Below are 12,457 nucleotides of genomic sequence, written 5' to 3' on the forward strand. Positions count from 1 at the left end.
ACAAACTAATTAAAAATGATTAACGGAGTTGTCTCTCTTGAATGAAACCAATCACTTAATAGCTGGTCAAGGTTGTTTATACTAGAAATCCAATTAAACATATTCCTAAAATTCTGAATAATTTCTGGTCATACTATATTTAACGTATCTTCATTAAGAGGACGTGTGCTTAATTTCAAATTTCCCTATTTTCTTTTACAGCTTTTCCATGCGATAACCTGTCTGTCCCCGAATTTGGTTACGTGGCCTGTAACGGTTGGCGACCAGACTTTGGACAATATTGTTTGATTGGCTGCCTGGCGAACCGAACCCTACCACGTGACATTGATGGCAGCCAATGGTATGCATGTGGAGCAGGCGGAACCTGGTCTTCAAACCCAGGAATGATCCAGTGTGAAGGTAAGACATTTATATTTTGAAAAAATATAATTATTAATGAGTTTGAGTATTTGTTTCATTTGTATTTGAACAGTGGTGAAGCACGTTCATTGTACGAAATTTTGCACCAAGATGTGTGGTAGCTTTGTTTACTGAGAGTTCGCTAGTCACCCAGTTCTATTCTCTACGTCACTACACTTTGAGAAACAGTTTGTTTGTTCGCGTTGTGATATTTTAATACTGTATGATATTGCTAAAAGAGCCATAAAGCAGTGTATGAAATAAGCCCCAAAACCCAGCCAGACATCAGGGCTGGTAACTTCAAAATGTTACCAGCCCAAAATGGATTTAACCAGACCAAATATGGTGATTTTACTCAGACATATGGAACATCTACAATTTTTACCTGGACCAAACAATCCCGTGATCAACATCATGAGCATCGATCTGCGCAATTGGGAACCGATGACATGTGTCAACCATGTCAGCGAGCCTGACCACCCGATCCCGTTAGTCGCCTCTTACGACAAGCATGGGTTACTGTAGATCAATATTCTAACCCGGACCTTCACGGGTATGAGCTACATTCCAACGGGGTTGTATCTCTATCATGATGTTGGTATGTGGCTATAAATATTATGATGTATATCGGTATCTGTGAACGTGAACTATTTTTGTAATTGGAATTGATATATTGTAAAAACGTCAATGTATGAATTTATACGCAGATAAGGCTGACCCCATCGGTGCGTCTGGTGGCATCCTCGGCAGTCCGGATTCTTGTGATGACGTCAGTGCCGTAAAAGAACAGTATATCTCATCACTGAAGAATTCGGATTTTAACACTGCATGTCTGAAACACACCGATCTGTGTGTACCTGCTAATGTCAACATTCGATGTTGATAGAAAACGGACTTTCAAACATTGTTATTATCATCTGGATAGCTCTGGCTTCTTGCCCAAACGTGGTAGGCCCAGTAAAGTCCAGTTGCACTGTCAGATGTAGATTTCCTGGAAAAGCAAAGTGAGTCATGATGTCCCTTGGCATATAATTTAGAGACCTCAATGGCGCGTGAAGAATATTGAGGAGATAATGGACTTGCTCTCCATAATAGGGACCGTTCATAATTTATAGTTAGGGCGTGTATGTACACAATTGCTGACCCCCCCTAGTATATGTGTATAAAATTGATGACCTCACCCCCCCACACACTACCTTCCCAGAATAAATGGGCGACCCCCTTAAAACCATCACGCACGCACGCACGGACACGCACGCACACACACACTAGCCATAAATTATGAACGGTCCCTTACGGTGACGGATGGTCACATTCAGCCTTCGAGTTAAACATAGGCATTTGCTAAAACTGTCCGGTAATGAAAATACGCTGATAACAAGCACAGGTCATGGTCGTTTCTTATCAACGAAATCTATTGTCTCAATTTACACACATGCTTCTGAAGTAGCCGGAATAGTGCAACGGACTCTACTTGTAGTTGAGATGTTTTTTATGGAAATTGTTTTGCCGTTTATATAATTATTCATATCTATGGTACTCTTTGTGAATATGAGATTGTGATTATGATTATGATGCCATAGGGCCGTTTACTTGTGATCATTGACAAGAGTGAATGTAATAAATAATACAAAATTCATTCAGATATCGGCGTTTACTATTTTCTGCCCGTCTCAAAGATTATACATAATCCTCAATACCATCGTGGAATGTTCGCAATGTTCACAGAAAGTGTTTGAGACAAGCGTATTAAATAACATGTGGATTCTCAAAAAGTCAAAAGAATTGCTTGAATTTGTACAGTCTCAGAAATGGACTGAGTTCAGAAGTAACATTTGATTTTTGAAGTAACGTTGTACACCACATGTCCATCTGTCTCTGGTCACTCTCTTGTTGTGTCATGTAAGCAAATAGTTTCAGTTTTACACTTTTGGTTTGATACATAAAGACTGAGAGCTAAGTAAAGTATAACTAGTTGTGTTTCAGTGTAATATAAAATTGAAAGAACTGTCACCAGGTTTTAGCATTAACTATTTGTGGATCATCCATTCCTGCAGCTGTCAATGAAACGTAAGCGATGACGGGAAATTCTACGTAAACCTTGTTTTGTTTCAATGCAGATTGAGATATAAAATGAGACTGCAATTCCATGACATGTTTGAAATGTTGCTAATATATTCCACCACAAGCAGATTTATTGATTATCAAAGACTAGATGTGTATAAAGATGTCCGTCAGCTATTATGTATTTGAGCAAACATTTATACTATTAATGTTATAAGTAGCATACAAAAATGTGTTTTAGAAATACATCCACATATCTTGGAGTGCTGGCTGAGCGCAGTTTTTTATTACAGGTTCGTGCAGATATAAAATTATTTACATGGTCTATTTTCAATTGAAAAACAAACATATAAATCAAACGAGAGGTTGAATTGGAGAGGGGTTGTGAGATGTGTGTGGGGTTGGGGTTGGGAGGGGGTGACAACCATTATTGGCATGAGTAGATTTAATATCATAAGTGTTTGTAATACGTTGTAATATTTACACAGTAAGTGTATACGTTGTGCAATATATTAATCCTGTGTATTTATTTCAAGTATTTACGTGAAAACAATTACCATGGACGAGGTATCTGGGACACGTGTATAAACACGTGAATGAACACGTGCATGAACAAAAGATTATATCAGGAGTTAATACATAGAGTATTTACATGATACAACAACCTCGATGACCAGATAAGTCTCCGCGAGTAATCATTTCAAAGCCGACATAGCAACAGCTGCGTAGTGATGTAAACAATCGAACCAGGAAGTATGTGCTAGCCAATCACAACACAGCGCTACGCTTGGGAATCCCAACACACAATATCTAATAAGTGCTTGAAGGACATTGTTAAAGTCAAAGACAATATTTTACGGATACTGGCGAAGGGCCAGTCAGCAGTCAATGACAGACGTGTATGTAATCATCCACATACCCGAGATAATCCGGGGTGTCTCAAATTCTATCACTCGTCGTGTTTATATTTGGTCTATTGTTGTTCGCGTGTAAAGACGTCTCTTAGCAGGCGTAGATGGCAGATAAACACCATAAATTTGATTTATGTTTTGTTTTCTTTGTTTGTAATTGAAATATCACTTTATGCCTCACATACGGCTGTCAAGAAGGAAAACTCTTAAGTACGCATCAATTTAAGTTGGAATAATAGAACACGCAACAATCAAACGCTTGAATAACGTAATGGACGAAAACAAAGTTATTATATCTCAGCAATACAATGTATACACATTTATTTCGTGAGCAGAATGATAAGGTGTAAACACAATCTATCGGTAGGTTTAGATCTCAAATAGCCTAAACACAACCCTGGTGTAAACAAAATCTATTGGTAGGTTTAGATCTCACCTAAACTCCACTCTGGTGTGGCATATGTTATATCACAGATGATCCAAGTCAGGACATTTATTATACGAGGGGTAATCAATATATTTTGCAACTTCAATATAAGACCAAGTCCCAGAATTTCTTTTGCACTTTTATTTTTCAACATAATCTCCATTCACCTCAGTATACTTATTCCATTTGTCCTTCCCGCTATTAATACCACTTTTATAGAAATCTAACCTCTAACCACGCCTCTGAGGCAGCCTTTGTTTTCCCTGTGTTCTTTGTGTTCTCCGTGGATGCATCTGCCACTTAGGGCAGATTTCATTTGCCGGAACAGGAAATAGTCACTGGGGGCTAGATCGTGGCTGTAGGGTGTTTGATTTAACTGTTCGAATCCACATGCACGTATGACGGCCTGTGCAATCCTCGACTTGTGAACCGAAGCATTGTCAAGCGAAAGTAGAACACCACGTATTAACATCCCACGGCGTTTCTGGCGAATAGAGTTTTGCAAATCATTCCATTTCATTAAATTGGCATAAGATTGCCCAGGCTGAAACGTAGGTCATTGTCTGAATTGATTCATGAGAATCATGTTTCGGTTTGAACTTGTTATGACGCGTGTCAGTCTGATGTAATGACTAGTGTCACACCTGCCACAACTTGACATAATTTGTGTAAGCACAAATGCCCAAGTTGCAAAATGTATTGAACGCCACTTGTATCTGTTCTATTATATCTGAGGTATCTGCCTCTAATACTAAATATTTAATGAACGGAAATATATAACGTATTGACTATCCTGTCCTACCAGTGGGGCGGTGGGGTAGCCAAGTGGTTAAAGCATTCGCACGTCACACCGAAGACCCGGGTTCGATTCCCCATATCGGCACAATGTGTGAAGCCTATTTCTAGTGTCTCCCGCCGTGATATTGCTGGAATAGTGCTAAATACTCACTCACTCACGCATGCATAACGGATTGGCAACAACGATGAAATCGTACAAAGTGCACACAAAGTACGAAGATAAAGGCTTGTGTAAAATTAATGACGATCATACTGTCTGTATAACGAATGTACTTCATGAAATTGTGTTGCATGTGCTGTGTGTTGTTTTTTGTGTGTTTTGGGGGGTTTTTTTTGGTTTGATATCAGACTCCTCGGCAGCTTCCACAGCATGGGGCAACACTGGAGTCAGGGCGTCGGGGCATCTTCTTTAGTCTGCTTAGATTTCTTTTTCGGGGCTAGCAATCTAGAAACCAGCACATTCTGACAGTAGACTAACAGGAACCACGATGTCAAACCAATCAACGCCACCCTATGTTGTCTACCATTATCTTATCAGCTGCCGATCGAGATAATATCTAGAAATTATTGAATGATATCTTCTGAAAAATAATATTCTTAGTTATTGGGGCTGAAAAAGCCGAGGGCCATTAAGGGCGTGCAGAAAAAAAAGCTGTGGGTCCAAGTGCTTTTCAGGACCGAGGTTAATTTCGAACGCTGCACCTTGGCGAGAACGTTGACGATCCATCACCTCATTGGTTTCTCTGCATTTTCTGACCTAACGACTAGCAATTGTGTAGTGGACTTCCCGACCAGTTGCTTTAAATGACATACCAATATGCATATCAATAATTAGTCATCGCTGGTCATTTGATTATATCCAGTGGCAGAATGGTGATTGAACATTGTAACCCATGCATATTAAATACCGACACGACACGGCACGTGCACAAACTGCACTTGTAAAAAATCGTGGGTTTGCTCAACAGGGTGTTCTACCAAGTACACTTGGTAACCGTGTTTGGCAGCCTGACTCGTGAGAGTTTCTAGGACTTCAGTCCTGCCCCACAACGAAGCACACGTGATACATGTGATGTGGCCTCACTTTAGGCAAATAAGTTTGTTCAAAATTGCCCCTGTTCACCCAGCAGAAAATGGGTGCCTCATGTAACCACTAACCTTCTAGCACCCCACAGGCTCCCTCTACCGCAGCGAATGGGACTTCTCCCAGGAAACGCTGCCTTGTCGAAACCGCCAAGAACTGTCCGGAGAATATGTAGACTCACCAACATTGCAGCCTCCTGCATTACCCAGAGTGTCAGAAGGGCTGTGCTTCCAATGGAGAACCTGGGCAATCTCCTGATCTGCGCCAAGAGATCAGGAGGTACCAAACCAAGGGCACCGAAAACAATGGGCAGCCTAACAACGGTGTACTTGGGATGCAAGCGAGATATTTCAAAGGCGAGATCCGCATATTTAGCATGCTTTTGGTGAATATTTCCAATCACGTTGCTGTCAAAGGAACAGAAAATTCAATAACATAAATAAATTCATTGGCTTTATCAAAAGGACAAGATCAGGTTTGTTGTCATGAATTCTTCTGAGACTGCATATGGGCCTGTTCCAAAGAGGTTTAAAAGCATCATTTTCCATGACGCGCTGGACATGTTCAGGGTCGTACCATGGATGGACCTCAGAGCCAAAGTCACAGGCATTGCGAAAACGGCAGTAGAAGCATCATGTCTTTTAAGATATGCTGTTTGTGCCAAGGAAGGGCATCCACTGACAAGGTGTTGGACAGTCTCTGTAAAGTTATTGCAAAGTCGACATTTTATATTGATATTTTGTTTAAGAATCACATTTTGGCGATTTCGAGCGGGAAATGACTGGTCCTGAGAGGCAAAAAGGAAGCTCTCAGTTTCATAATTAAGACCAGTCGACTTCATTTAGGCGAAGGAGTCGGTTGGATTACTGTTCTGTTCCACACACTGCATGTACACACGATGAAATGGTTTCTCAGAAAGTTGACAAATGACGACTCTGGGCAGACTTGGTGAAGGACTTCACCTGGTTTACTCCCATCGCTGTACCGTCCAGCAGTAAATCACCATAAAAAATTAACCTTTCATCATGGGTCTTGACATGCATCACTTGGTGATCATCTGATAAATAAATATGACGTGTAAAAGTACACAATAAAATTCTGTCATGAAGAGCCTCCACATTAATCAAACCCCAGCGTCCCGAATTGATTGGCATATATAAACGATTAAGAGAGGAACGAGGATGGTGGGCTCTGTTATCAGACATGATCCTTCTGGTCAGGCGGTCAAGACTCTGGATATCTTGTTTAGCCCAATCAACTACTCCAAAGGAATGGGAAAGGACTGGCACAGCAAAAGTTGATCCTTGCACCCCTTTCTGTTCTCTATTAATTATATCATTGGAAGAACAGTAGGATGACACGAGGTTTGTCAAACACCCTGTGAAAATTTTATACTGAGTATTCAAATATGTGATAGGGCGGAAGTTTTTGGGATCAGTCAAATCTCCTTTCTTGTGAAGGAGTATTGTGCGACCTTTTCAGAACCATGGAGGAACATCAACTGTGTCCACAAGAGAATTGCAACAGTGAAGTAATGGAGATTTGACGCTATTATTATTATTATTATTATTACACTTGCAATAATATCTGAAATGAGCATTATTATGATGCGTATCATCATACACAAGCTGAACTTGAACATCGTTTTGTTAGCGGTCAGTATATTTTCCCAGTGATATATACTAACCACATAAAGGAACTGTGCATTGTCAAAATATTGTCCCAGTTGATAAGTACGATAACAATGTCAAAGGTACATATAAACTTTAATGGAGGGATCATGAGACCATAACAAGTCGGGAGAATTTCAATTGAAAAGTCAATCACAATGACGTCACGAGTCCACAAGCGGGACAGGGGTCAAACGACCATGTCACAAGCTCAATAACGGGTATGTCCACCATCGGCATTGAGAACAGCAGTGCATCGACGACGCATAGAGCCTATCAAACGTGCAAGGAAGGCTTGCGGGATGTCACGCCAGATTCTCTCAAGTTCTGTTGCAAGGTCAAGGACGTTATCTGGCGGATGAGTAAGACGGCGTAGACGTCGATCCATCTCGTCAAAACATGCTCTATCGGGGAGAGATCCGGTAAAATTTGCAGGCCAAGGCAGTAAGTCAACGTTGTGGTATGAGGGCGGGCATTGTCCTGTTGGAATGTGAACCCAGGGCCATGACGTTGCAGAAAAGGAATTGACACAGGTCGAAGAATCTGATCCCTGTAGCCCACACCAGTTAAGTTGCCCTGAACAATCACCCTATAAAAACATCATTTCTCCACCAAAACAAGGGTCTGCACCACATTCGGCGAGCTTGTCGATGACGTTGTGTCAGGATAGGCCGTATGGCGGGACGTCGTGGTCTGATCCCGTGATGACGTAAACGTTGTCGAACTGTGTTGGGGTGGATACGGCGAAGTCCTGGGATGGTTCGGGCAGTCATCACTGCAGTCGAAACCTGTGGCGAAGATGGTTCACCCTTATCCATCTGTCCTGTCTTGGCGTTGTTACACGTGGACGTCCAGAACGTGGCCGATCGATGACGTCATTTGTGTTCTGGTAGCGTCTCACCAGTGCAGAAATGGTGTTCCGGTGGCAGTGGAAATGTGCAGCCACTTGTCGTTGAGACATTCCCCCACGGACCATCCCAATGGCCTCATGACGTTGTGCAGACGTGAGCCTTGGCATGCTATGCGTTTCAATAGCCGTTTAATTTTTTGAACGATCGCAAGGGCAGGGGTTGAGCTTTCCAAAGTGACAGTACTGTGTGGATTTCATTGGCTCTGTTTCTCTTTCCCGGAATGCACGTGCAACAACGTATTGCACGTCTCAAGGACGAACCCACTGCCGTCACGGAACGTGGCACGTGCATGCATGTTGGATACATGTCACTAATCTCTGAGTTTAAATCCTTATGTGTCTACACAGGTTTGATAAATTTAGATTTTAAATGTTTGTATGCACAGTTTCTTTATGTGCCTAGTAGACATATCTTTATCAGTAATATTTTTCTATGTCAGCACTATATATTTATTACTTGTATGAGAACCATGGTCTCGTTTCCATATCGCGGATCGTAATCAACATAATCTATATGTCACCTTTCCGCAACTAGATATTTCAGACCGTAGTCAGTGTGTTCAATCTAATGGTGGCCTGTAAAGACTAAACAACCTTCAAACATAGCACGTTCAAAGCAACATCTTTCAATCTAAGCAAACAGTATTACGACTGGGCGATCTTGAACAGTAGATAATATGGAGCGCTTTGGTTTTTTATAGAGCACATAAAGACAGACTCGCAAGGCACAGGTAAAATTCAAAGTTCATTTTGAAAGACGACAATGGCCGTGAATGATGAATGATGGTAATATTTGGTATACACAAACCTGTCGTCAAGACAACAGACAGTCCAATCAGGAAGTCCTGCAATAGGGGAATTATGGGTATTTCCCAGAACTCACGGGAGGTCATATTCTGAAACTCTAGCCCTTGATAATAACGGCGATTATGTTAACGTTGGCACCATAAGTCATAACACCTGCCTGGCTAAGGTTCAGAATATCTTAAGTTAAATATAGACACAAGTAATGAGTTCAGAAAAGATACCTCGCGGATCACTCGGAGGAACGTATGTTAAAAGGATATTACCCTAAATATAATTAAAGTTGCGAGCAACATTGAGGGCTCCTTGGCTTGGATAATTTCTAGCCATTTGGTACCTGTCATGCAGATGTCGAAAGCAGTAAATGCTATAGCTGATATGGATCATATCACTGTCAGTAATGAGAAATACTTCAGTAGTAAACTTTTATGTTTTTAGGGTTAGAAACAAAGGATTGTGTTGTATGGTATGGGTAATTGCACTTATGGCTTTGGAAACAGCTGTTGGCTTGATTAGAGATTCGAAGGAAAAAGAATAATGCACGTTCAATTGCTAATAATCTATTTCTTTTTACTGAAAATGTGGTTGTTTATGGTGTTTTTTGGGGTGAGTGTAGATACAATTTCCATTGAAATATCAACAACAGCCAAGTTGAAATGTGACACAAAGCGCCCGTACTCTGTATTTGTGAAGCATGTACCAATATCCACAACGCTGTTTCTCTCACGTTGAGCTTGGTTGACACATGTAATAGGTTCCCAATTGTGCAGATCAATGTTCATGCTGATAATCACTGGATTATCTGGTCCCGACTCGATTATTTACAGACCGCCGCCATATAGCTGGAACATTGCTGAGTGCAGCGTAAAACTAAACTCACTCATTCACTCATTCTCACGCTGATCCAAGCGAACTTGTGATTTCACAGCAATTAACGTACTTCTGTAGTTTGTATCAGTACCCATTACACTGTTACACTCAGGCTGTTATAACTGAATTTGTGAATCGAGAGCGGGTTTATATACACGTAACACGAATACACGTTACACCTGGATACAGGTTACCTTTAGAGTTTTAAGATCCATGCAAACTGCACAAAACCCAAATGTTACCGAAAGCGCATTCGTCCGTGGGCATTGTAAAGCCGGCGAGCGGGCAGTGTTGAAAGATTTTACCGGTGCTTCCTTCAGCTAGCGTAGCTCAACTACCGCTAACACTCACAACTACATATATGTATCTAACCCACAAACGGTAATACTTTCAACATGCACCATAGAACAGAAAATGATCAGCAAACGTTTGAGATACATACTGCAAATTTTCATTGTGCTCTCTAGAGGACCAATGAAGATAGCAACTACAGTGAGGAAAATAGAATTTCACTTGTCCCTCTGTTGTCTTTGAAGATACACTTAGACAAATTATTTGTTACTTCAGTATCGTCCAGCTTGTGTTTTAACCCGCTCACGCTGGACAGCTCTCGTCATTGTCAATTGAAATTGATATCGTCTCCCATATCTGCACGTAGACCACGCTTTGCAGTGGTAGTCTCTTTATAGGAGGTATCGTCCGTGCGCTTTCCTTCAGACTGTCGCATGCTTTGCACGGGTAATCTGCCGTGTCGTAAATCTCCGAGAAACTTATGACACATTCCAGTCATCATAAAGTCGGCGACTGGAAAACTTGACCCCTGGTCGCCGAGGGTCATGTACCTTTCAAGTAGTTCCGGAGAAGAAATAGTTCGCTCTTTGACAGGCTGTAGCTCCGTTGTCCTTGGGTCTACAGTCAAACCCATTAGTGTTCTGGAATCGTGAGAAATTCAGCTTCAAGTGACCAAACGGTGCATTTTAGCGACTTGAGCCGTCCAGGCGAAATTGTAGGCATTTTGATTGCGCATCTGCTCAAGAACTTTGGCACACATTGGAGCATTGGAGATATTTGCATTTGAAATTGAAATTTTTGAATTAATTTTGAATTATCTGCCCTTTGCTATTCGGCCTACAGCCTAGAGATTTTAAAGCGCGATATTTACACCTCGGTGGGCATCTGGGTGATTTTTGTCAAGGCATTCTGTCCAGCGGTGCTCTCTGTAGCTCTGGTACAAAATACGGCGGAAGAATAAATAATAATAATAATAATAATAATAATAATAATAAGGGCCTGATGATGTACGCCTCTCCGTGGTGGGCCTAGATAGGGGAATTATATTCCCTGAACCAAACGTACATCACCCAGTTAGGGCTGACCCCCCGAAGCTGTTTTTTCACTGGGTTACTAACAGCCAAGAAGAGTATAGTCTTTCACTTCCGCAACCCAGTCAGCCTTCCTCCGGTAGTCAAACCAACCTTACTGGAGATTGGACTTGCCCCAGGGGAAGGCACAGAACCCGACCAAGAATATCTTGGTCAAACCATCTAAAATCCACACTACTAGAGTGTGCGAAAGCGACAGGATGGCCTGATAATCCACGAATAAATGGCAAGTCGCTTAAGCTGCATTGGGACAATGCCATGCCCATGTATGCTTACCTGACGGAGCAAAATCTTCGAGATCGATTCCGGCGGCTTAAAAATCTCTTGCCCCGTGAGCCAGTTCAACCCACAACTGGTGCCCGTCAGGAACCTTTGCATGAGCAGAATGCTCAAGTGGCAGCAGACCCGAAACTTCTAATGGACGTCCGTGTCAACCTCTTTCCTCTTGCTGATGGAAACTCTTCCGACAAAGAGCTAATTGGCCCCGAAATTTCAGACCCTCACTCTTCCTCTTCTTCAGTTGCAGATCTTTCCGAAAACCCTGTCTATATTTTGTTTCATTCTATTTATGATGAAATATCTGGCATACCTTTAGAAAATCGGAGGCCAATTAAACAAACAAATGAATCTTTCCCAAAAATGAAATCAATTTATTAAATGATATTATTTCTATGAAACTTTCATCGGACTGTTCATTACATGAAGTTAATTGTTGTGTCTATGCTGCCGCTCGAACCTTGGAGGAAATTCACACAGTTTCCAAAGAAAAAACATCTAATACTAAGAACAATACACCAAAGAAAAACCGGTTTCAAGTAAAACTAACGGAAACTAGAAAATACATTTCCTGGATAGAACTGTGCCTGAAGTTAAGATCATCAGGGGAGTCCAATGTCAAAACGGCAAAAGACAATTTGGAGAAAATTAAAAATACAATACAAGACAACAAAAGAAAAGGTACTTCTCCAAATTGTCGATTCCCTTAAGGCCAAAATAAAGGTTTGGACTGAAAGAAAGAAAAAATGGGAAAAGAAAAATAAATTCATCAAACAAAATAAACTTTTTAGAACCAATGAAAAACACTTCTACAGGCAACTGAAAACAAAAGGTGACGGTGAACATGACAAACGGCCTCCAA

At 41.3% G+C, this 12,457-nt stretch overlaps 1 long non-coding RNA gene across 1 annotated transcript; it reads left to right on the forward strand.

Annotated features, from left to right (window-relative positions):
- The first annotated feature begins 207 nt into the window (after window positions 1–207).
- LOC124278130 lies at window positions 208–2,034 on the forward strand. Its single transcript, XR_006898995.1, has 2 exons — window positions 208–399; window positions 1,107–2,034. It is a non-coding gene; the product is annotated as an uncharacterized LOC124278130 (long non-coding RNA).
- The last annotated feature ends 10,423 nt before the right edge of the window (window positions 2,035–12,457 follow it).

Source organism: Haliotis rubra, unplaced genomic scaffold (assembly GCF_003918875.1).
Source record: "Haliotis rubra isolate DU_JTF1 unplaced genomic scaffold, ASM391887v1 Scf2318, whole genome shotgun sequence".
Lineage (NCBI taxonomy): Eukaryota > Metazoa > Mollusca > Gastropoda > Lepetellida > Haliotidae > Haliotis > Haliotis rubra.